Here is a 26,632-nt window from a genome sequence, read left to right on the forward strand (position 1 = left end):
TCTCATTTTGCCCCTCCACTTGACTAGATGCTAGAAAGAGTCAACCCTCAAATGCTGCCCTAGAATGTCAACCTCCTGTATGACATGAGAAACACAAAACTCTGCATGACTGTGTTGCAAACAACGTCTATGTGTTTGCCTGTGCCTCTGTAAATCCCAAGCCACGCTCTTGTAACATCACACTTGCTAAGTTTATTTGCTGACTCCCACACCCACAGGAAGGCTTTTTCCTTGTACCCTCAGGTCTGTTCGTTCCCTCTAAGTACGTTTTTAATCCAAGGGGTTTTGTCCCAGTTGGATGGAAGGCGTGGAGGTCCTGAAGAGCCTTGCTAAGGCAGGCAGCCAGAGGGAGAAGAGCGAGTCTCTTCATTGCAAAGGCTGCAATATGTATCTGATGCGGACGATCCCTACGGACCTTCTCTTAGGAGACAGGCTCTCTGGCTTTGTTCGTCATGGATCTATGTGTCTCCATCCTCTCCAGCAGAGATACCAAACCCTGGCCAGCTCCGAGCCTCCTCTGAAGTACAACTGCTGCTGATACGTCTCTCTCCAATTATATTTCCCAGTTGTACGCTCAAAATATCAGAGAGTCTGCCGTGTTTTAGCCGGCAGCTCAGCCCCACACAGTCACTCGCTCACTCCCCCACCAGTAGATGGGGGAGAGAATCAGAAGGGGAACGCTCGTGGGTTGGGATAAGAGCAGTTTAATGTTTTAAATTAAAAGAAACAACAACACAAATGCAATGTAAAGGAGAACAATGAGAGGTGCAAAACCCTGGGGAGGGCAGGGGGAGGTAAAAAGGGATGGGGGAGGGGAACGAACCGCCAAAACAATGCACACGCGATGCAGCCACTCACCGCTCACAGAGCAAACGCCGTGCTGCTCTGACATGCTAACCTGACCCCCCTCCATATACAGGTCATGGTGTCACATGGTATGGCATGGACATGCCGTTGGCTAGTCGGGGTCAGCCGCCCCCACCATGGCCCTGCCCCTCCCAGCTCCGCCGCCACGGGGCAGAGCGTGGGAAGCTGGAAAGGTAGCCGACCCCCACAGTGAGGAGAATTAACCCCTTCTCAGCCAAAACCAGCACATTCTCCACCCCTTATTCCATACCATTTACACCATGCCCAGGTCCCATACGATGCAATACAACCGTACCAACCACCACCCTTCCCCTACCCATCCTTTAACATAATACACCGACATCATTCCCTTACTTCATGGACCTTCCCTGTAAGATGTCCATTAAAATGTCCATTGAGTTCACCCAGTCCATGACTCTGGGCTTCATCCACCGTATCAGTCTTTGGGGGTGGGAGAGGTGGTATGTGTGGCGTTAGGTTGCTGCATACCGAGTCAGTCATCCTTCCATCACTGCTGCACGGCTTGTTTCACAGTTTATCTTCCATGGGTTGGAAGGCTCGTACTCTGATGTCATTGATACAACACGGAGGTGACACACAATATTATATAGCAGTTCACATTGTGGCATTCAGTTCATTGCCTGTTTTTGCCCAAAATCAAATCCCCTTGAGGCACCCATCGGATTTCTCCATCCTCCCGCATCACCCACCAAGTGCACCCAGGTCCTCGAGCAAAAGCAATCCCACGCGTGGGTTTGCCTTTGCCTGAGGCAGGAAGGACCCAGACTCTTTTGCCCAGCATAATTTTTGCGTGCACTGCAGGGACTCTGTCCCCTTCCACAGTATGTAGGATTTCTGACTGGGCAGGGCCAGCTCGGTTGGCAGATCCCCTCGTGTTGACTAACCACGTGGCTTTTGCTGAATGTGTATCCCAGTGCTTGAATGTCCCACCCCCGCATTGCTCTCAGTGTCGTTTTTAAGAGTCCATTGTACCGTTCAATTTTCCCAGAGGCTGGTGTGTGACAGGGGATGTGACACACCCACTCAATGCCGTGCTCTTTGGCCCAGGTGTCTATGAGGCTATTTCGGAAATGAGTCCCCTTGTCTGACTCAGTTCTCTCTGGGGTGCCATGTCGCCACAGGACTTGTTGTTTGAGAGCCAGGAGAGTGTTCCGGGCAGTGGTGTGGGGGACAGGAGATGTTTCCAGCCAGACCGTGGTTGCTTCTACCATGGTGAGCGCATGGCGCTTGCCTTGGTCGGTTTGTGGGATTATGATATAGTCAATCTGTCAGGCCTCCCCGTATTTATACTTCAGCCATCGTCTCCCACACCACAGAGGCTTTACCCGCTTCGCTTGCTTGATTGCAGCACACATGTCACATTCGTGGATAACCTGTGCAATAGCGTCCATGGCCAAGTCCACCCCTTGATCACGAGCCCACCTGTATGTTGCATCTCTCCCTTGATGGCCTGAGGTGTCATGTGCCCACCGAGCTAGAAATAGTTCACCCTTATGTTGCCAGTCCATAATCACTTCCAAGACTCCTGGGCGACCGGGGTTTCCTACTCGAGCCCGCTGGGTGATCAGTGAGACCCATTTACTCCGCGTAGCATCAGTTGCATGGTGTGTAGAGGGGAGGTTCCCTCTGAACATCCAGCCCAGCACTGGCAGTCGGGGTGCCAGGAGCAGCTGGGCCTCAGTACCAACCACTTCTGAAGCAGCTCGGACCCCTTCATATGCTGCCAATATCTCTTTTTCAGTTGGAGTATAGCGGGCTTCGGACCCTCTGTATCCCCGACTCCAAAACCCTAGGGGTCGACCCCAGGTCTCCCCATGTGCTTTCTGCCAGAGGCTCCAGGTAGGGCCATTCTCCCCGGCTGCAGTGTAGAGCACATTTTTTACATCTTGTCCTGCCCAGACTGGCCCAGGGGCTACTGCATGAACTATTTCTCGTTTAATCTGTTCAAAGGCTTGTCGTTGCTCAGGGCCCCATTTGAAATCATCCTTCTTCCGGGTCACTTGATAGAGAGGGCTTACGATCAGACTGTAGTGTGGAATACGCATCCTCCAAAAACCCACAACGCCCAAGAAAGCTTCCGTCTCCTTTTTGCTAGTTGGTGGAGACATGGCTGCTATTTTCTTGATCACATCCATTGGAATCTGACGACGACCATCTTGCCATTTGATTCCTAAGAACTGGATTTCTCGTGCGGGTCCCTTTCACCTTACTTTGTATTATGGCAGAACCAGCTTTCAGAAGGATTTGGACAATTTTCTCTCCTTTCTCAAAAACTTCTTCCGCTGTGTTGCCCCACACAATGATGTCATCAATGTATTGAAGGTGTCCTGGAGCTTCTCCCTGTTCCAGTACAGTCTGAATCAGTCCATGGCAAATGGTAGGACTGTGTTTCCACCCCTGGGGCAGTCGATTCCAGGTGTACTGGACGCCCGCCCATGTGAAAGCAAACTGTGGCCTGCACTCTGCTGCCAGAGGGATTGAGAAGAATGCGTCAGCAATATCGGTTGTGGCATACCACTTGGCCGCCTTGGACTCCAGTTTGTATTGAAGTTCTAGCATGTCTGGCACAGCAGCACTCAACGCTGGAGTGACTTCATTCAGGCCACGATAGTCTACTGTTAACCTCCACTCTCCATTAGGCTTCCGCACTGGCCACGTGGGACTGTTAAAGGGTGAGTGGATCTTACTGATGACTCCTTGGCTCCTCAGTTGGTGCATGAGTTCATGGATGGGGATGAGAGAGTCTCTGTTGGTGCGATATTGCCACCAGTGTACTGCTGTGCTGGCGATTGGCACCTGTTGTTCTTCGACCTTCAGCAACCCCACAACAGAAGGGTCCTTCGAGAGACCGGGCAAGGTAGACAGCTGTTTAGTTTCCTCTGTCTCCAAGGCAGCTACACCAAAAGCCCACCTGTACCCTTTTGGGTCCTTGACATACCCTCTCCTGAGATGGTCTATGCCAAGGATGCACGGAGCCTCGGGGCCAGTCACAATGGGGTGCTTCTGCCACTCATTGCCGGTGAGGCTCACTTTGGCCTCCAATACAGTTAGCTCTTGGGATCCCCCTGTCACTCCAGCAATGCTGATGGGTTCTGCCCCTTTCTAGTTTGATGGCATTAAGGTGCACTGTGTGCCGGTGTCCACTAAAGCTTTATGCTCCTGTGGGTCGGACGTGCCGGGCCATCGCACATACACAGTCCAGTAAGCCCAGTTATCCCTTTCCTCCACCCGGCTGGAGGCAGGGCCCCCCTAGTCCTGATCATAGTATTCATCACTCAGTTCCTGTAAATAGGAATCACGAGTGTCTCTATTAAGATCAGACAGAAAATCAGCACTTCTACTCCTCTGTCTGGAGAATTGCTTACTGGAAACTGGAGCAGCAGCTCTCCTGGAGAAACTCCCCTGAGTGATTGTTCTCCCTTGCAGCTCACGTACCTGTGCCTCTAGGGCTGAGGTAGGTTTTCCATCCCACCTCATCATGTCCTCTCCGTGAGCACGCAGGTAAAACCCTAGGGTGCCCCGTTGTGTGTATCCCTTCTCTTGAGCAAAGGGACGCTTACCCCTAATGGCTGAGATACTGGTCCGTACTGGTGGGGAGTAGGACAGATCTTCTTTGAGTTGCTGGACCTCTTGGGGCTGTTTCTCCACAGCAGAGACGAGCGAGGAAGAGAGATTTGTTTCGTAATCCCGGAGTCTATCAATCACCTCAGCCACCGTTGGTGTCTCATCACCTTTCCAGGACATCACTGCCAATGACTTTGCATGCGAAGAGGTGCGCTCCGTACAAACTTGCGCCACGTGGGTCGTGTGCACTCGGCTTCATCTGGATCTTTGGAGGACCCTTGATCGCCCAGGTCACCATAAATCACCTCAAACACAGCTAATTCCCTTAGATGCTGAATGCCTTTCTCCATGGTCATCCATTTTCCTAGGTGAAATACAATATCTTCTTTGAAGGGACACCTCTCTCTCACTGCGGACAGGAGCCTCCTCCAGAGGGCTGAGGGCTTGTGTTCCTTTTCCAATTGCTTTATCAATGCCCCCTTCCCCAGAAAGGGATCCCAGTTGTTTGGCTTCCTTCCCCTCTAATTCCAGACTACTGGCCCCGTTATCCCAGCATCGGAGCAGCCAGGTGATAACGTGCTCGCCTGAATGACGCCCGAAATCTTTCCGTATATCCCGCAACTCACTCAAGGATAGGGATCGGGTAGTTTCCGTTTCTTGTACACATTCTTCCTCTTCCTCCTCCTCTCCTCGTGATGGCCCTGGTTCCTCATAATCTCTTTCTAAACCAGTTGACCTTCTCTTCCATGATTTCTTCTTGCGTATAGGGGCGACTGATACTGGCACAGGTTGGTCCCCTGCTTTAGCTGCAACGCTTGGCACTGGGGTTTGAGTGGCTGCAGTGCCTGTTGTGGGGGTTAGGGTGGCTGCAGTGCTTGTCACTGGGGTTGGAGTAGTTGCAGTGCCTGTCGTGGGGGTTTGGGTGACTGCAGTACTCGTTGCTTTCCTTGTCTTTGTCTTTTTAGATCCAGCAACCTTCTCTTTCCCTTGGGGGTACTGAATAGTGTTAAATAGGGCTCGATAGGCATGAGCCAGGCCCCAGCACAATGCAGTGATTTGTATCTCTCTGGAATTGCCAGGGTGACAACATACTTCCTCCAAATGTTCTACTAATTTTTCAGGATTCTGCACTTGTTCAGGGGTGAAGTCCCACACCACGGGGGGTGCCCACCATCTGAGGCATTTGCCCATACTATCCCACATAACCTGCCACGCATAGCTCTCGAGCCTTGAGGCAGATCTCTGGATTATATTCTTACCTTGCTTATTAACCTTAGACAGAACTGACTCCGTCTGCCAAAGCAATATCAACAGATGTATCTTGACTACCCAAGGATGTTCAAGATACTGAAAAGCTGTTGTAATGAAGGAGGAGACATTATATAAGATGGTAGCTAAGGAGCCGTTCTGTATTTCCTCCATAAAAAAATTCTCAGAGGAGGAGGTATAATTGCTAATTGCCTCCATGAGGTGGCAGCTGAAGTACAGTAACGGCTTCCATGCAAGACCTAAATAACCAATAACGGTCAAGGCCAGTGTTCTAATAGCAAGTCTCCTAGGCAGAACATCTCCAATCACTGCAGAGCACAGCAAACTGAAAAAACCAACAGCAAGTTTTAACATGTACTTTACAATCGGCATGGTAAAGACTGGACAAACTAATACTGAGAGCAGATGAATCAATGCTGTGACCAGCAACTGTTATTATCTCAAAACCTTCGAGCTCCACGTCGGGTGCCAAAAATGGACTGTTGTAGTTCAGCCTCAGCTGGCAACTGAACACCACGCAGCCGCTTGCTCACTGCCCCCCACCCCTGTGGCATGGGGAAGAGAATTGGACAAGCAAAAGAACTTGTGGGTTGAGATAAGCACAGTTGAAGGATTACAATAAAATAATAATAATTATAATGATTATGATAGTAATGACAATAATGTTAATATAATAAAACGGAAAAGGAAGGGAAAGGGAAAATAAAGGGAAAAAAAACCACAGAAACACGAACAATACAACCGCTCACCACCCGCCGACCGACGCTGCCCGTCCCCGAGCCGCGATTGCTTCCTCCCTCCCCCGGCCAGCCCCTCCCAGTTAACGTACTGGGCATGACGTTACAGGATATGGAATATCCCTTTGGTCAGTTTGAATCCGCTCTCTTAGCTGTGCCCCCTCCCCTCCCGGCTTCTTGTGCACCCAGCAGAGCATGGGAGGCTAGAAAAGTCCTTGACTAGTACAAGCGCTACCCAGCAACAGCCCAAAACATCTGCGTGTTGTCTCAACATTTGTTTTTTTCCCATGCTAAGTCCAAAGCACAGCACTATACCAGCTGGAGTGAAGAAAATTAGCTCTACACCTCCTAAAACCATGACAAGAGTGCAACTCCTCCACCTATTCTACCTTGCCTATCTTTACAAAAGAGCTTGTAACCGTCCATTGTGATGCCCCAGTCGTCTGAGGTGTCCCACCATGTTTCATTTACTCCTACGATGTCGAACCCTTCTGAGTGGGCACGGAGCTCCCGTTCCTCCTGTTGTTACCTAGACTGCGTGCATCCTTGTACATACACTTGAGGTGTTTACTCTCTTGTCTCACCTCTTGGGAGACAGCTAAGGAGCCTTTGTCACTGCACTACTTGGCCTGACTTACTCCCCCGTTGGATGTGACTTTGTGAGCGTGATGAAGTGTTTGATGTGAGCTTTTCCAGGGTCCTCGTGTACATTTGCATAGCAGAGCATATTCTATCCAAATATATTATTTGCTCGTTCGGAATGGTACTAAGGTAGCTGTGGCACTTGGAAAAATATTGCTAGTGGAAAGTGAAAAGAAGGTGTGTGTAGTGGCACATCTTTCCCTCTTACTGTCCCGTGCTGTTGTCTGTCGGGGTGATGTTTGTCTGTAAATGTCTCATATCGAAGTAGCAGGAGACAAGTGAGAAAGCTGGTTTTATCTGTAAATAACGACTAGGAATACACCCTGGGTCAGAGTCTGCACTTCAGATCCTGCCGTTGAGATTAGATGGTCTAAAAAAACAACGGAGCAATCAAGCCTTAAACTCCCCTGCTCCCACTGAGCGTGATCTTAACTTCAGCTGGCGCATTGGCTCTTCCTTGCAGCCGCTACCGACCAAACCCGGTGACCTTCTGCTTACCACGGACGGGCAAACGAGATGCTCTGGAGCTCTGCAGCACCGTGCAAGGAGCTTGGATAACCACCTAAACCCGACATGCACAGAATTCCCAGCTTTAACTGGGAAGAGCAATAAACACGTATCAAATGCTCAGGCCTGTACAATAATTGTTGTGGTCCCATTTCTTCTTTAGTCACTGAAAGGAGGTGTCAGGCAGATGCTGCAGCCTTACAGTGTCCGGGGGAGGTGCAGGATCTGCCCACTGCAGTCCAGTTAAAGCACTTTTGGCCAGGGATCCGGTGTCTGCAGGGAGGCAGAGTCACCACAGCAGAGCGGCCGGTTTGCAGGGGTAATATGCCCGTTACACCAAAGTTCACGGAGGGGAGAAGCAGCTGAAAGTTCAGGCTGCTGCTCTGCACGGGACCACAAGAATCATTTTCTAATTATGCTTCCAGACTAGGTGTGGAGGATGGGAGCAGCGAGACAGGGGTGTGCCGGCTGACAGGTCATTCCTGCTCTCACCCCTTGGGGAGGGGAAGCTTTACCGTCAGCCTCTCCCTCTGTGTCCTTGCTCGCTTCACTCCCCCTCTGGATTATCCCGTCTTGCGGGGACGGCTGGACCAGCCTGAACCTTCCTTCGGATACCAGCTCTCAGGGCGGGAACGAGGGCCTTATTTCCCCCTGGGGAGCAGAGCAGCCCCTCCTGACCCCGAGCGTACCCGGCTGCAGGTGGAAAGCGAAGCGCAGCTCAGAATGCTGCCGTTAGAAGGCGCCCACGGCCCCGTTCGGCTCGCTGCTGGCTCCATCGCCCCTCCCCGGGGGGCAAATCCCTGCAGAGACTCCGGCGCGAGCGTTGCTGCGGGGCTGGGCTGGCAGGCCGGGGAGCTGCCGGGCTCGGCAATGGGACCCCAGCGAAGGGCGGGGGAAGCGGGGCTGCCTGCGCGGCCCCTTGCTGCCTGCCAGGGACAGGCCGTGCCCGCGCGTGGGCAAAGGCTGGCTGGCAGCAGCAGGTACTTCCAGTCTAGAGGCAACGTGGTTGCGGGGGTGGAGTTCGGCCCTGTAGTGTCCTGCCACCCTTTGCAAGTTCAGGTGAGGTGTGCCCTCGTTTCTTTTAATTTTAATTATTAAAGTGTTCTTATCCCAACCCACGAGCCCTTCTGATTCTCTCCCGCATCTACCGGTGGGGTGTAGGGGAATAGACAGGGATCGGCGACCGGGAGATCATGGGATGTGACGGAAAGGTAGACTCCTCCCCATAGGAGTGGCAGGAACAGGAAGCGCAAGAGCTATATAAACGTGTGACGCAGCTAAATAAACGGAGATTTTGCATCCATCATATTGATGTCTGTGCATCACTGTCCCCAGGGTGGGTAGAGCCCTGTGTCCCGGAGATATGTGGCCCAAGATAAGTTCTTCCACAGAAGCGTACAGCAACAAGTGGTGACCCCGACGCGATCGGCGGGGCAGCATGGCAAGTTTGCTGTGGGGAAAAGATCGCTTGAGGCACGCAGGGGTGGGATGGGGAGCCGCAGGTTGGCGGGCGCGCCATGGAATCTGTCGTAAAGGTACTGAAGGGATTGGGGAAGGAATATGGAACTTCGATTTCGAAGGCGCCTACCTCAAAGGCCATCCAATGGATGATTACGCAGGGGCTCATACGAAGTCCCACAGACATATTTCATAAAGGTAATTGTGCGAGAATTAAAGAGGAGTTAGCCGAAAGGGCTATGATGGGAAAACCCCAGTACATACAGCTCTGGGGAAAGATACACCAATTACTCTTGAAAGCTCGGGATGATCAGGAGACGTGGCGGCAGGCGCGGCGGTGCCTGCACGGTGCTACAGGCGACAGTAGCCCGGAAATAGACCCAGGAGGGGCAGTGGGGACGCAGACAGGGGCAAGCATCGCGGGGGATGGGGAAGAAGCGGGGAGTTCGGGCAGAGTAGCCTGGCCGACTACTCAGGTTGAGGCTCCCAAAGAGGCAGATCGGGAAGCGGCGGTATTCTCTGTTGAGCCAGCAGGACCCTTGGAACGCCCCCCTGCATACCCCTGGGACGATGCGGCACAGGCGCGGGTACCTGCGCGTGGGGAGGGAGGCGTGGCAGCGGACGCAGCGGGAGTGATGGAGCGGAAGGGGAAAGATGATCATCGCCGGCAGCAGCGCCGGCAGCGGCACCACCCTCTGCCCAACCCTCGAGACTGGCTCCCGGGGCAACCCTTCAGATGGGAGTCGGACGAGGAGGGGGATTGGGGTGCCTGGAGGGGAGGACGGGGGGGTATAGGACAACCTCGAGTAGCAGCGAATCAGAAGTTGGGGGAGAAACCGATGCCCACATGTGGGAAGAGGGGGCAGCTTGCCTGCAGCGCGCAAAAAAGAGGCATAAGGCAGCAGGGACTCGGAGGACCAGTCAGAAGGAGGGAGGAGAGGGACCGCCAAAAGGGGAGGTCCGGAGTGCTGCAGCTCCGGAGGGGTCCGCGGAGGACGTGCTGCGGCAGCTGCAGCAGGCTATGCGCGCACTAGGGGAAGTAACTCGGCGGCAGACAGGACTCTTAATGAAGGGGGCGCCCCAGCGACAGTCAGTCGAGTTACCTAACTGGCGGCTGATAGCCAGAGATTGTAGCCTCGATGGAGTAAGGATAGAGATGCCCGGGATCTTCCCTGTCCAACTAGCTCCAGGAGGAGGGGTGGAGTGGATGCTGATAGATGCCAAGCTAGTGCGGAGTTTATGGCGAGAAATTAGGGAAAAAGGGTTAAAGGACGAAGGGGTAGGATTGCTGCTAGATGCTGCGCATGCAGTGCTGATGACCCCCTCTGATGCTAGGCAGTTGGCGAAAGCAATATTGGCTCCCACAATGTACATACTTTGGAAGGAGGCAATGCACAGTGCCTGCCATGCCCTCGTGCCACCCGCTGAGGAGGACCACCCTTGACCGGCTCACTGGCAGAAGTCAAGGACTGGAAAGCCCGCAGTTGCAAGCAGCAGAATTAAGGGGCAGGGAGCTGCAAGCGGTAACGGAGAGTTCCCGCAGAGCGTATAGCGAAGTGGGCAGGTATGAGAAAAAAGCAGAACCTTGGCAAAAGATACAGCAAGGACTAGCAGAGCCATTTACAACGTTTTGTGACAGGTTGCAGAAGGCTATTATAGAATCAGAATTGCCACCAGCAGCCAAGGAGGCAGTCGTTATGGATTGCCTCCGAAGTCAAGCAAATCCGCAAACACAAGATGTCCTCCGCACCCTGGCAGTGGGGGCATCATTGGGTCAAACCATCAGGCATGTCTTATGCCAGGAGGCGTTGAATCAGCATGGCGGTGCGGGAGCGCACATCTGCCAGAACCCTGACTGTGGAAGCGAAGAAAGGGTGCTGGTGCAAGCGGCCGGGGTGGGGCCCAGATGTCACTTGCGTGGACGGCAAAGGCACTTTAAAGCTGGGTGCCCGCTAGCGGAAAGGGGAGGACATAATGGAGGAGGAGCGCGCCCAGTAGGGAGGTGCTGGGCGTGTGGGAAGCCAGGACACCTGGCAAGAGATTGTCCAACCACAAAGCCAGGAAACGGCCAAAGGAGGGCGAAGCGAGGGGGATTCACGCCTCCTGTGAGTCAAATGGCCCCCATCATGGTGCCAGTGCCAGGAGCTTGGCCCACCATAGCGGGCCAAGGGGGAGTGACCCTTCAGGCAGGGGAGCAGAACCAGCAAGATTTGCAGGTTACAGCCCCCGCGTGGCCTTGGTCATAGGCTGTGACGAGAGACCCATGGCGGCGGTGATGATTACCCCGCAAGAGCCGAGTTGCCCGGCACGGATATGCCCGGGAATGTTAGTGGATACCGGGGCAGATGTCACAGTGATACCACTCGAACGGTGGCCACCAACTTGTCCCCTTGCCATGGGAAAGCGTATAATAGGGGTAGGAGGAGAACAACAAACGAGGACTAGTACTTGCCCTGTGAAACTCGAAGTCATGGACGAGGAGGCAGGGAAGCTCCTTACGGCCGTAGTGACCATACTAGGAGCAGATGGGGTAGCAAGCCCCTTGTTGGGGCAAGACGCCCTTGCCCAGATGGGGATCGGGTTGAAAAATTTAGCATAAGGGCCACTGCCTCAGAGGGGCTTTGTCAGCACAAGTTAGTGTGGAAAACCGAACAGCCCGTCTGGGTGGAGCAGTGGCCCCTGACAACAGAGAAAATAGAGGCTGTAAGAGCTATAGTAAAACGAGAGCATGAAGCAGGGCACCTAGAGCCCTCGATGAGCCCGTGGAACACCCCTATATTTGCTGTAAAAAAGAAAGATAAAAACCAATGGAGGATGCTGCATGACCTTAGAGCAGTAAATCAGCAAATGGAGGACATGGGGCCTCTCCAACCTGGCCTACCAGATTTGAGTGCTGTCCTGAAAGGATGGCAAATCATTGTTTTAGATATCAAAGACTGCTTCTTCAGTATTCCGCTACATCCAGATGATAGAAAGAGATTTGCCTTTACTCTGCCTGCGGTGAACCGCGCAGAACCAGGTAGTAGATGGCAGTGGACAGTACTTCCGCAGGGGATGAAAAATTCTCCAGCGATCTGCCAGAGGTATGTGGCTTCTGCATTGCAGCAAGTAAGGCAGCAGTATCAGGAGAGAATCTACATGATCCACTACATGGATGACGTCCTCATAGCTGCGCCCACCGAGGCGTTGTGTGAACAAGTCTTTTCAGACACCCAAAGGGGCCTTGAGAGACAGGGCCTCAAGGCAGCTGAGGCAAAGGTACAGCGAGGACCAGTGTGTGGATTTCTGGGTGCTAGAATACAAGGGGATTGCATACAAGCTCAGCCTATTAAACTTACACCTAAGGTTAAAAATTTACACGATGTACAGAAGCTGGTAGGAGCACTGCAGTGGTTGCGGACATTCGTGCGCGTCACCGGTGAGGAGATGCAACCTTTCTATGCGTTGCTGAAAGGGACCGACCCATGGGAGCCCAGGAGTTTAGACGCTGAGGCAGTCCAGCAGTTGCAGACGATAGAACGTCGAATGCAAAAGGAAGGAGTATGGCGGTGGGACCCCCAGGAGGAATTAATCACAGGTTGGATTCTGACCGCCGGTGGAGGATTAGGATTGCTATATCAAATACGGGCGGGGGAAGAAAAACCATTGCGATGGGTATATCAGAAGGCTCCCAAGGATGCATTCTCCACAAAAGTCAAGGTAGCCGGGGGAATAATTTGGCGTCTGCGACGGGAAAGCAAGGGAATCTTTGGGAAGGAGCCAGCTAAGCTCACAGTGCCGTGGAATGGGGACAAATGGCAGAAGGTGGTAGAGAGTGAAGAGGATATACAATTGGCAGTATACTCGTACCCAGGGAAATCGTCACAGGCACGGTACAGAGGTGGGCCGATACAGCCAAAGTGGTGGATTTAAGTGTGGATAGTAGAGTTTTGGATACCCCTCACCCAGGACCAACATATTTCACAGACGCTTCCTCGAAGATGAACAGAACGGCGGTAGTGTGGAAAGAAGGGAATAGTGGATGCGCCAGACATATGAGGAGCGGGGTAAAAGTGTGCAGTGGCTAGAAGCGAAAGCGCTCGAGATGGCCCTGCAAAAGGATATAGATCGGCATATAAATGTGTGTCCCCTGCCACCAAGTGCCACCACCCTTCAGGGACCGTGGCTGTTACCAGCTCCCCTGCCAGGCAGGCCACCTCTCACCCCAGGACAACATCTTCCACCCACCATCTCACCGACACACGCTTCCCAACCAGCAGAGAGTGGCAGGAGGTGGTACGGGAGTGACAGCAAGTGCACCGCCCCCAGGGAAAACGGGGGGCTTGTGACACCCCAGAAGAGGTTCGGCATTGCCGGTCCGCGGGACTCATCCCAGAAGCACGAGCTTTGAGCTGGAGAGTGCAGCACAGCCCGGGGATTCATCGGCAGCAGCCCTGCATGGCTGGGGCAGGGTGTTTGGGCAGGGGAGACTGCAGTGCTGCAGCCAGGGACCAGGCTGCCCGCATGGGAGGTGCTGACAGTCTGGTGAGTGGTTGTTCTGAGAGCTCAGGGTGGACGCGTGGCAAGCCCTTGGCTGGTCCTTGTGGCCACAGGGCACAGAGCAACATCGGCTAAACCCCATGCCTGCACAGATGGGCAGCTCCCGTTCTCGGCCGCCTGGGCAGCCCACCATGCCCTGGCACGGCCACCCTGCCTGCCCAAGCCCCCGCTGCTCTGACAGCCATGTCCCCATCTCCACGCTGCCAATGGTGGCAGGTCAAGCATCAAGGATGAGTTTCATCGCGGGCCTCCTTCCCCATCTCATACTGAAGCTATGGGCCATCCTGCCCCACAGTGTCACCCCCTCCCAGGGGGCCTGTGCCCTTCCCTGGGCTTCAGCCCATTCTTGGGGCTCTTCTGCTCCCTCTCCTTGGGATGAGGAACATTGCTGCAGGAAGAAAGACCTTTGCCTGTCACTCTGGCAGCACCAGGAGCCCAAAGAGTGCCCTGGAATCAACCCTCCTTCCACCTCCAGGTCACTCTTACTGCCTCTGCACAAGACACAGAAACTGAGGCACAGATCAAGATGCCTCCTGGCAGCAGTTCACCACCCTGCTGGGCACCACCGGGCACCACTGGGTACCGGTACCAGTGCCAGTGGCTCTGCCCCTCCCCTGCCCACCTGGCCTGGCTTAGCAATCATGGCTGCTCCCGGGGCTGAGCTGGGGCTGTTTAACCAGCAGACAGGTTTCACCTGGAGCCTGCTGGGTCTCAGAGGGGGCAGGCCCATAACTGCCTGCTGCAGCTCATTCTGAGTGGCTGCCTTTATAAGCCAGCAGCTTGGGTGCTCTAAGGGTTTTACCTCTCTTCATTTCACTTTGTCTTTTAGGAGCCTTAGTTTGGAGGAGGGGAGGTTTGGGGCCTGCTGCTTGCAGGTCTCTAGGAGGTAAAGCCAGCTCTCTCTGCCTTTCTCAGCACTGCTAAGCAGGTAAGGGCACAGCAACGAGCTGCGTCTGCTCCCCCATCCCTGGGCTGGGGGCTGCAGCCCAGAGCAGGGCTCTGCCCTGGGGCTGGCTGCAGTTGGGAAGCCTCTTAGCACTGTGCTTCTCCTATGTAATGTCCCAGGTGAAGGACAATGTCATCAGGTAGTTCTGGGGTGGCCTCAGGGCTCGCTTCCCAGCCCAGCTGCAGCACCCCTCAGCTGGAACAAAGGAGTTCCTTCCCGGCGCGGCATCTCCTTCCACCGCAGAGCCGCTCGCTCACCCTGCTCAGCCAGGAGGACTTCTTAAGAAGCTTCAACGGGTACGTGGCCGCTGGGATGAGTGGGGGGGCTGAAGCCCTGCTCTTGCCTCGTGTTTGTCCCCAGGGGAATGTGTCCCTTCTCTGGGATGGATTGGGGTTCACGGTCTGGCACTGGTGCTCCCAGCATCGGGAGGCACGCGGGGTGCAGGCTGGCGTTGCTCCCCTGTAGCTGATGGCCCTGGGTCTCTGCGGTGTCTCTGCCATCTGCACTGTTGTAGCTGAGACCAGGCAGTGCTGTGCGTCCCAAAGGCCACCAGCTCACACCCCTGTCTCTGCTGCTCTGCCAGGAGCTTCTCTGATGTAAGTGATGTTTGGGGGGCTGATCTGTTGGACTGCAGCTCCTCTGCCCCCGACCCGCAGCTGGTCCGCAGGATTGTGTCCCAGGTGGAGTTCTACCTTTCTGATGAGAACCTGTCCAAGGATGCTTTCCTTCTGAAACAAGTCCAAAAGAACGAGATGGGCTTCATCAGCATCAAACTGCTGACGTCCTTCAAGGAGGTAGGCAGCCCATGGCACCTGCCAGCTGGGGTGGGAAAGGGCCTTTGGGTGGAGGGTGTCTGGGTGTGCTCTGTGTGTCTCTGGAGGGGTGTGTGGGGAGGTCCAGGCTCCCCTCAGGCTGTCTGTGTCCCAGGGAAGCGCTGGTGGTGCAGAGCTGGGCTCTGCTCCCTGCCCTCGACGTGCTGCAGCAGTTCTGCAACCAGGGAGGGTGGCTGGGGAAGCAGTGAACAGTCCTCAGTGCTGCATTTGCCTCTTCTGCCCGTTGTCCCCCCGCGCTGCTTTGGGAGAGACCATCTGTTGTGGTTTAGCGGCAGCTCAACTCCACCCAGTCGCTCGCTCACTCCCCCACCGGTAGATGGGGGAGAGAATCAGAAGGGTAATGCTCGTGGGTTGGGATAAGAACAGTTTAATAATGAAAATTAAAAGAAACAACAGTAGAAATGCAATGTAAAGGAGAACAACGAGAGGCGCAAAGCCCCGGGGTAGGGGGGAAGGGAGGGGAGAGGGGGAACGAACCGCCAGAACAAACCGCACGCGCCGCAGCCGCTCGCCGCCCACCGACCCAACGCCGCGCCGCCCCCGCGCTGCCACTGCCCCCCCTCTATATACTGGTCATGGTGTCACATGGTATGGAATGAACCTGCCATTGGCCAGTCGGGGTCAGCCGCCCCCACCACGGTCCTGCCCCTCCCAGCCCCCCCTGCCACGCCACGCGGCAGAGCGCGGGAAGCTGGAAAGGTAGCTGACCCCCACAGTGAGGAGAATTAACCCCTTCTCAGCCAAAACCAGCACACCATCCCTTAACCGAAAAAGCGCAGTGAAGTGCTGCTGGTGTGAGGTACTGGGAAGAGGCAGCTTGTTGCTGCAATCCAGAGGCACTGGAGACCACCTGCTGCAGACCCACATCTGCTCATGTGAAAGGGGGATGGTGCCTTGCCGTGACTTCAGCGTGCCTGGATGATGGTTTGAGGGTGGTCCCTGCCTGGGGACACTCATGGGGACGCAGTGGCTCCCTTTCTCCCACAGGTGAAATACCTGACACGTGACTGGCGGCTCACACTCTACGCCCTGCAGTTCTCGGAGCTGCTGGAAGTGAACAAGGAGGGCACCAAAGTGAGGCGGCGGGTCCCCCTGCCCGAGTGCCTGCGGAGCTTCTCCCCCAGCAAACTGCTGCTGGCCTGGGAGCTGCTGCCGCCGATCCAGAATAACTTCATGGAGACCATCGTGAGTATGTTCAGCCCCTTTGGTGCCATTGTATCCATCCGCATCCTGCGGCCGGGCCGCAAGCTGCCCTCGGATGTGCGGAAATACACGTCGCTCTTCCCCGAGCTGCTGAGAAAGCGCTGTGCCCTGGTGGAGTACGATAGGCTGGGGAGCACCCGCAGGGCCTTTGAGCACCTCGGCCGCCGAAGCCACCAGTGCGGTGAGAGCATCAGGGTGGTCTGGCTCTGCTGGAAGGTCTCCAAGAAGGAACCTCAGAACAAGAGGGAGGTGGCGAAGAAGCTGGTTCACCAGTGCGATTGGAAGGTGCAGGCGGCGGCCACGATCTTCCCCTATGGCATTGGGGGCTCCCTGCTCTACCGCTCTCCGGAGTCAGGCAATGCTCCAGTGTCACCGTCCCTGCTCCTGAACACGGAACCCTCAGCACCCACCTGCCCATGCAGCACCTTCCAGCCCAGGGACTTTAGCAACACCTTTACAAGATCGCTCCTCACCAGGAAAGTGTTCCCCCCGCTCGGGATGGGCTTGGGCACTGGTGGCTGCCATGGCTTCCGCTCCAGCACGGAGTGGCCCCACGGCTGCGGCTGGGGGAGCGGGGTGGATACGTGGGCACCCAGGGGCAGCAGGCCTGCTCTGCATGCCACACCTCCTCCCAGAAATTCCCTGGCAGGAAATCGGATGCCTGAGCCCCTTGGCCTGCGGGGTGGGGTGCTTCGCCTCCCAATGGCCCTGATGGCACCAAGGGCTTCAGCAGCAGCATGGGGAGAGGAAAGCTCACCCTCCAGCACTGAGGCTCTTTGACCTTTGTGTTTGGGGATTTTTCTTTCTTTTTGTTTCCGCTTCACTCGAGCACAATAACTCTGTGTGGGCCCTGAGAGCTGCGGGCAGTGGTGGTGCAGCTGGTGCAGGGGACGGTTGTTATCGGTTGATGACGATGCTCGGAGCAGGTCAGCATGTGAGACGAGATGCTGAGCAGCAGTGACCCCGGGAGCTGCGCCATACCATGCTGGTGGCACCGAGAGCGCGCCTGTGCAGGCTCCCGAGGGGCTCCCAGCACCCCAGTGGCGTCACTGAGACTGCTCAAAGGAAGGGGCTTATCCCCTACGACCACCGGTGCTGGGGGCTGCTCTGACGGGACCTCACCCCGCACCTTCTGCAAGCCCTACCCGCAAAGCTGAGGTGGCTCCCCGAAGTCGTCGTTGGCTGCACTGGCCCACGTTGTGGATCTCGGATGGGAAACAGGCAATAAAGAGGGGTGAAACTTCCAGGCACTTTCCGGCTGCTGCAGTGAGTATTTTTATTATTCCCAAACCTCCCCCAATCCTATTTGGTGTTGCAGCTGCCCACGGTGGAGGCAGAGAAAGGGAGGGGGTTCCCTGCCTGGCCTGCAGCTCCCTCCCTCGCCATTCTGGGGGTGATTTGGGTTATTTTGGTGGGTGAGGGAGGCAAAGCCGGTCTCTGGAGCTGAGTGAGGTGGGAGTGAGGAAGGGTGTGATTGTCTTGATTGGCTTTGAGGGCCTTTGCAGCGAGCCCTGTCCCTGCTGGAGGGGACGCTGGTCGTGCTCAAGACGGAGGCCTTGCAGGCCTTGTTGGGGCGTGTCTGTGCCCTCCCCAGCCCCCGAGCTGTGTCCCTGTCCCAGGGGCTCCGTGCTGCTTTCTGCGTGGGGCTGTGTCCGTGAGTCCTGCAAGGAGCTGTCTGTCGTGGCTCCCCCACCAAAGGGCTGCTTTGCCCGGGGAAGCCTGTGTCCGTGCTGTCCCCCCTGCCATTGCCTGCCCTGTGGGCAGTGAGTCGGTCCTGGCTGTGTCTTGGTGCCCTTTGGGGCTTGCTGGCTGTGATTTGGGGCTCAGCAGGGCTTCTGTACCCCTTGGGTGCCCTTTCCCGGTGGCCCCTGTGCTCCCTCCCCCTCCCACGCAGGCACACAGCCATTTGCAGGAACAGCTTTTCATGGAAACAGAAACCAACACAACAGATACCAGCAAACCTACGACATCCCCTCCTGCCCCAACCAACCCCGAAAGAACACCACCTCTACTCAACCACCACCCACTCCCTCCATCTCCTCCACATCCCTGCCACCCCACCAAAACTCCCTTGGCTCCCCAATACCGTCTTGCCACCTCCCAATAACCCCTATGACTAGATGGCCCCTAAAACGCCTTTCCAAGCCAAACTATTCTATGATTCTATGAAACAGCGTTTATCTGCCTGTTCTGTTTGTCAGGGGTTTCATCCAGCCTGCTGCTAGAGAGAATGCCACCGTATGTGGTGCTTTTCACTGCCTCCCTCTGACCAAACTGCCCTAGGACCTCAGCTATGGACTTGTTCTGCCAAATCAGTGTGAAGAACTTGGGGGCTTGTGTTGTGCTTGGGTGGCTTTGGGGTTTTGTTTGGGGTTTTTGGTTGGGTTTTTTTTGTGCCACAGTGCAAGTTAAATAGTGCTGTGGTTTGTCTTACGTCTGAGTAATTCTGAATATAAAAACACAACGTGCAAAGGAATTTGGAATTGTCTCCTGGAAGCACAGACACATCTTTTTTTTTCTTGAGTGAAGAAGGAGCAGAAGAAATTGTTTCTTCAGCTCCCAACCAGAGAGTAAATGCAAAAGTCAGCTCCCGAGAAGGAGAGCCTGCGCTCCGGCACCCGCTCCAGCTCTGCTTCTCAGTTTCTTCTTTTTTTGGTGTCACGTTGGGCAAACTTCCGAACCCCTTTCATTCTGTCTTGAGGAGTGCTTTTCAAATGGAGTTTCTCATTTTGCCCCTCCACTTGACTAGATGCTAGAAAGGGTCAACCCTCAAATGCTGCCCTAGAATGTCAACCTCCTGTATGACATGAGAAACACAAAACTCTGCATGACTGTGTTGCAAACAACGTCTATGTGTTTGCCTGTGCCTCTGTAAATCCCAAGCCACGCTCTTGTAACATCACACTTGCTAAGTTTATTTGCTGACTCCCACACCCACAGGAAGGCTTTTTCCTTGTACCCTCAGGTCTGTTGGTTCCCTCTAAGTACGTTTTTAATCCATGGGGTTTTGTCCCAATTGGATGGAAGGCGTGGAGGTCCTGAAGAGCCTTGCTAAGGCAGGCAGCCAGAGGGAGAAGAGCGAGTCTCTTCATTGCAAAGGCTGCAATATGTATCTGATGCGGACGATCCCTACGGACCTTCTCTTAGGAGACAGGCTCTCTGGCTTTGTTCGTCATGGATCTATGTGTCTCCATCCTCTCCAGCAGAGATACCAAACCCTGGCCAGCTCCGAGCCTCCTCTGAAGTACAACTGCTGCTGATACGTCTCTCTCCAATTATATTTCCCAGTTGTACGCTCAAAATATCAGAGAGTCTGCCGTGTTTTAGCCGGCAGCTCAGCCCCACACAGTCACTCGCTCACTCCCCCACCAGTAGATGGGGGAGAGAATCAGAAGGGGAACGCTCGTGGGTTGGGATAAGAGCAGTTTAATGTTTTAAATTAAAAGAAACAACAACACAAATGCAATGTAAAGGAGAACAATGAGAGGTGCAAAACCCTGGGGAGGGCAGGGGGAGGTAAAAAGGGATGGGGGAGGGGAACGAACCGCCAAAACAATGCACACGCGATGCAGCCGCTCACTGCTCACAGACCAAACGCCGTGCTGCTCTGACATGCTAACCTGACCCCCCTCCATATACAGGTCATGGTGTCACATGGTATGGCATGAACATGCCGTTGGCTAGTCGGGGTCAGCCGCCCCCACCATGGCCCTGACCCTCCCAGCCCCGCCGCCACGGGGCAGAGCGTGGGAAGCTGGAAAGGCAGCCGCCCCCCCACAGTGAGGAGAATTAACCCCTTCTCAGCCAAAACCAGCACATTCTCCACCCCTTATTCCATACCATTTACACCATGCCCAGGTCCCATACGATGCAATACAACCGTACCAACCACCACCCTTCCCCTACCCATCCTTTAACATAATACACAGACATCATTCCCTTACTTCATGGACCTTCCCTGTAAGATGTCCATTAAAATGTCCATGGAGTTCACCCAGTCCATGACTCTGGGCTCCATCCGCCGTATCAGTCTTTGGGGGTGGGAGAGGTGGTGTGTGTGGCGTTGGGTTGCTGCATACCGAGTCAGTCATCCTTCCATCACTGCTGCATTGCTTGTTTCACAGTTTATCTTCCATGGGTTGGGAGGCTCGTACTCTGATGTCATTGATACAACACGGAGGTGACACACAATATTATATAGCAGTTCACATTGTGGCATTCAGTTCATTGCCTGTTTTTGCCCAAAATCAAATCCCCTTGAGGCACCCATCGGATTTCTCCATCCTCCCGCATCACCCACCAAGTGCACCCAGGTCCTCGAGCAAAAGCAATCCCACATGTGGGTTTGCCTTTGCCTGAGGCAGGAAGGACCCAGACTCTTTTGCCCAGCATAATTTTTGCGTGCACTGCAGGGACTCTGTCCCCTTCCACAGTATGTAGGATTTCTGACTGGGCAGGGCCAGCTCGGTTGGCAGATCCCCTCGTGTTGACTAACCACGTGGCTTTTGCTGAATGTGTATCCCGGTGCTTGAATGTCCCACCCCCGCATTGCTCTCAGTGTCGTTTTTAAGAGTCCATTGTACCGTTCAATTTTCCCAGAGGCTGGTGTGTGACAGGGGATGTGACACACCCACTCAATGCCGTGCTCTTTGGCCCAGGTGTCTATGAGGCTATTTTGGAAATGAGTCCCCTTGTCTGACTCAGTTCTCTCTGGGGTGCCATGTCGCCACAGGACTTGTTGTTTGAGAGCCAGGAGAGTGTTCCGGGCAGTGGTGTGGGGGACAGGAGATGTTTCCAGCCAGACCGTGGTTGCTTCTACCATGGTGAGCGCATGGCGCTTGCCTTGGTCGGTTTGTGAGAGTGTGATATAGTCAATCTGTCAGGCCTCCCCGTATTTATACTTCAGCCATCGTCTCCCACACCACAGAGGCTTTACCCGCTTCGCTTGCTTGATTGCAGCGCACGTGTCACATTCGTGGATAATCTGCGCAATAGCGTCCATGGCCAAGTCCACCCCTTGATCACGAGCCCACCTGTATGTTGCATCTCTCCCTTGATGGCCTGAGGTGTCATGTGCCCACCGAGCTAGAAATAGTTCACCCTTATGTTGCCAGTCCATAATCACTTCCAAGACTCCTGGGCGACCGGGGTTTCCTACTCGAGCCCGCTGGGTGATCAGTGCAACCCATTTACTCCGCGTAGCATCAGTTGCATGGTGTGTAGAGGGGAGGTTCCCTCTGAACATCCAGCCCAGCACTGGCAGTCGGGGTGCCAGGAGCAGCTGTGCCTCAGTACCAACCACTTCTGAAGCAGCTCGGACCCCTTCATATGCTGCCAATATCTCTTTTTCAGTTGGAGTATAGCGGGCTTCGGACCCTCTGTATCCCTGACTCCAAAACCCTAGGGGTCGACCCCGGGTCTCCCCATGTGCTTTCTGCCAGAGGCTCCAGGTAGGGCCATTCTCCCCGGCTGCAGTGTAGAGCACATTTTTTACATCTTGTCCTGCCCAGACTGGCCCAGGGGCTACTGCATGAACTATTTCTCGTTTAATCTGTTCAAAGGCTTGTCGTTGCTCAGGGCCCCATTTGAAATCATCCTTCTTCCGGGTCACTTGATAGAGAGGGCTTACGATCAGACTGTAGTGTGGAATACGCATCCTCCAAAAACCCACAACGCCCAAGAAAGCTTCCGTCTCCTTTTTGCTAGTTGGTGGAGACATGGCTGCTATTTTCTTGATCACATCCATTGGAATCTGACGACGACCATCTTGCCATTTGATTCCTAAGAACTGGATTTCTCGTGCGGGTCCCTTTCACCTTACTTTGTATTATGGCAGAACCAGCTTTCAGAAGGATTTGGACTATTTTCTCTCCTTTCTCAAAAACTTCTTCCGCTGTGTTGCCCCACACAATGATGTCATCAATGTATTGAAGGTGTTCTGGAGCTTCTCCCTGTTCCAGTACAGTCTGAATCAGTCCATGGCAAATGGTAGGACTGTGTTTCCACCCCTGGGGCAGTCGATTCCAGGTGTACTGGACGCCCGCCCATGTGAAAGCAAACTGTGGCCTGCACTCTGCTGCCAGAGGGATTGAGAAGAATGCGTCAGCAATATCGGTTGTGGCATACCACTTGGCCGCCTTGGACTCCAGTTCGTATTGAAGTTCTAGCATGTCTGGCACAGCAGCACTCAACGCTGGAGTGACTTCATTCAGGCCACGATAGTCTACTGTTAACCTCCACTCTCCATTAGGCTTCCGCACTGGCCACATGGGACTTTTAAAGGGTGAGTGGGTCTTACTGATGACTCCTTGGCTCCTCAGTTGGTGCATGAGTTCATGGATGGGGATGAGAGAGTCTTTGTTGGTGCGATATTGCCGCCGGTGCACTGTTGTGGTGGCGATTGGCACCTGTTGTTCTTCGACCTTCAGCAACCCCACAACAGAAGGGTCCTTCGAGAGACCGGGCAAGGTAGACAGCTGTTTAGTTTCCTTCGTCTCCAAGGCAGCTACACCAAAAGCCCACCTGTACCCTTTTGGGTCCTTGACATACCCTCTCCTGAGATGGTCTATGCCAAGGATGCACGGAGCCTCGGGGCCAGTCACAATGGGGTGCTTCTGCCACTCATTGCCGGTGAGGCTCACTTTGGCCTCCAATACAGTTAGCTCTTGGGATCCCCCTGTCACTCCAGCAATGCTGATGGGTTCTGCCCCTTTCTAGTTTGATGGCATTAAGGTGCACTGTGTGCCGGTGTCCACTAAAGCTTTATGCTCCTGTGGGTCGGACGTGCCGGGCCATCGCACATACACAGTCCAGTAAGCCCAGTTATCCCTTTCCTCCACCCGGCTGGAGGCAGGGCCCCCCTAGTCCTGATCATAGTATTCATCACTCAGTTCCTGTAAATAGGAATCACGAGTGTCTCTATTAAGATCAGACAGAAAATCAGCACTTCTACTCCTCTGTCTGGAGAATTGCTTACTGGAAACTGGAGCAGCAGCTCTCCTGGAGAAACTCCCCTGAGTGATTGTTCTCCCTTGCAGCTCACGTACCTGTGCCTCTAGGGCTGAGGTAGGTTTTCCATCCCACCTCATCATGTCCTCTCCGTGAGCACGCAGGTAAAACCCTAGGGTGCCCCGTTGTGTGTATCCCTTCTCTTGAGCAAAGGGACGCTTACCCCTAATGGCTGAGATACTGGTCCGTACTGGTGGGGAGTAGGACAGATCTTCTTTGAGTTGCTGGACCTCTTGGGGCTGTTTCTCCACAGCAGAGACGAGCGAGGAAGAGAGATTTGTTTCGTAATCCCGGAGTCTATCAATCACCTCAGCCACCGTTGGTGTCTCGTCACCTTTCCAGGACATCACTGCCAATGACTTTGCATGCGAAGAGGTGCGCTCCGTACAAACTTGCGCCACGTGGGTCGTGTGCACTCGGCTTCATCTGGATCTTTGGAGGACCCTTGATCGCCCAGGTCACCATAAATCACCTCAAACACAGCTAATTCCCTTAGATGCTGAATGCCTTTCTCCACAGTTGTCCATTTTCCTAGGCGAAATACAATATCTTCTTTGAAGGGACACCTCTCTCTCACTGCGGACAGGAGCCTCCTCCAGAGGGCTGAGGGCTTGTGTTCCTTTTCCAATTGCTTTATCAATGCCCCCTTCCCCAGAAAGGGATCCCAGTTGTTTGGCTTCCTTCCCCTCTAATTCCAGACTACTGGCCCCGTTATCCCAGCATCGGAGCAGCCAGGTGATAACGTGCTCGCCTGAATGACGCCCGAAATCTTTCCGTATATCCCGCAACTCACTCAAGGATAGGGATCGGGTAGTTTCCGTTTCTTGTACACATTCTTCCTCTTCCTCCTCCTCTCCTCGTGATGGCCCTGGTTCCTCATAATCTCTTTCTAAACCAGTTGACCTTCTCTTCCATGATTTCTTCTTGCGTATAGGGGCGACTGATACTGGCACAGGTTGGTCCCCTGCTTTAGCTGCAACGCTTGGCACTGGGGTTTGAGTGGCTGCAGTGCCTGTTGTGGGGGTTTGGGTGGCCGCAGTGCTCGTCGCTGGGGTTGGAGTAGTTGCAGTGCCTGTCGTGGGGGTTAGGGTGGCTGCAGTGCTTGTCACTGGGGTTGGAGTAGTTGCAGTGCCTGTCGTGGGGGTTTGGGTGGCTGCAGTACTCGTTGCTTTCCTTGTCTTTGTCTTTTTAGATCCAGCAACCTTCTCTTTCCCTTGGGGGTACTGAATAGTGTTAAATAGGGCTCGATAGGCATGAGCCAGGCCCCAGCACAATGCAGTGATTTGTATCTCTCTGGAATTGCCAGGGTGACAACATACTTCCTCCAAATGTTCTACTAATTTTTCAGGATTCTGCACTTGTTCAGGGGTGAAGTCCCACACCACGGGGGGTGCCCACCATCTGAGGCATTTGCCCATACTATCCCACATAACCTGCCACGCATAGCTCTCGAGCCTTGAGGCAGATCTCTGGATTATATTCTTACCTTGCTTATTAACCTTAGACAGAACTGACTCCGTCTGCCAAAGCAATATCAACAGATGTATCTTGACTACCCAAGGATGTTCAAGATACTGAAAAGCTGTTGTAATGAAGGAGGAGACATTATATAAGATGGTAGCTAAGGAGCCGTTCTGTATTTCCTCCATAAAAAAATTCTCAGAGGAGGAGGTATAATTGCTAATTGCCTCCATGAGGTGGCAGCTGAAGTACAGTAACGGCTTCCATGCAAGACCTAAATAACCAATAACGGTCAAGGCCAGTGTTCTAATAGCAAGTCTCCTAGGCAGAACATCTCCAATCACTGCAGAGCACAGCAAACTGAAAAAACCAACAGCAAGTTTTAACATGTACTTTACAATCGGCATGGTAAAGACTGGACAAACTAATACTGAGAGCAGATGAATCAATGCTGTGACCAGCAACTGTTATTATCTCAAACCCTTCGAGCCCCACGTCGGGTGCCAAAAATGGACTGTTGTAGTTCAGCCTCAGCTGGCAACTGAACACCACGCAGCCGCTTGCTCACTGCCCCCCACCCCTGTGGCATGGGGAAGAGAATTGGACAAGCAAAAGAACTTGTGGGTTGAGATAAGCACAGTTGAAGGATTACAATAAAATAATAATAATTATAATGATTATGATAGTAATGACAATAATGTTAATATAATAAAACGGAAAAGGAAGGGAAAGGGAAAATAAAGGGAAAAAAAACCACAGAAACACGAACAATACAACCGCTCACCACCCGCCGACCGACGCTGCCCGTCCCCGAGCCGCGATTGCTTCCTCCCTCCCCCGGCCAGCCCCTCCCAGTTAACGTACTGGGCATGACGTTACAGGATATGGAATATCCCTTTGGTCAGTTTGAATCCGCTCTCTTAGCTGTGCCCCCTCCCCTCCCGGCTTCTTGTGCACCCAGCAGAGCATGGGAGGCTAGAAAAGTCCTTGACTAGTACAAGCGCTACCCAGCAACAGCCCAAAACATCTGCGTGTTGTCTCAACATTTGTTTTTTTCCATGCTAAGTCCAAAGCACAGCACTATACCAGCTGGAGTGAAGAAAATTAGCTCTACACCTCCTAAAACCATGACAAGAGTGCAACTCCTCCACCTAGTCTACCTTGCCTATCTTTACAAAAGAGCTTGTAACCGTCCATTGTGATGCCCCAGTCGTCTGAGGTGTCCCACCATGTTTCATTTACTCCTACGATGTCGTACCCTTCTGAGTGGGCACGGAGCTCCAGTTCCTCCTGTTGTTACCTAGACTGCGTGCATCCGTGTACATACACTTGAGGTGTTTCCTCTCTTGTCTCACCTCTTGGGAGACAGCTAAGGAGCCTTTGTCACCACACTGCTTGGCCTGACTTACTCTCCCGTTGGATGTGACGTTGTGAGCGTGATGAAGTGTTTGATGTGAGCTTTTCCAGGGTCCTCGTGTGCACTTGCATATGAGAGCATACTCTATCCAAATATATTGTTTACTCGTTCGGAATGGTACTAAGGTAGCTGTGGCACTTGGAAAAATATTGCTAGTGGA

This window comes from Phalacrocorax aristotelis, chromosome W (assembly GCF_949628215.1).
Source record: "Phalacrocorax aristotelis chromosome W, bGulAri2.1, whole genome shotgun sequence".
In the NCBI taxonomy this organism is placed as follows: Eukaryota; Metazoa; Chordata; class Aves; order Suliformes; family Phalacrocoracidae; genus Phalacrocorax; species Phalacrocorax aristotelis.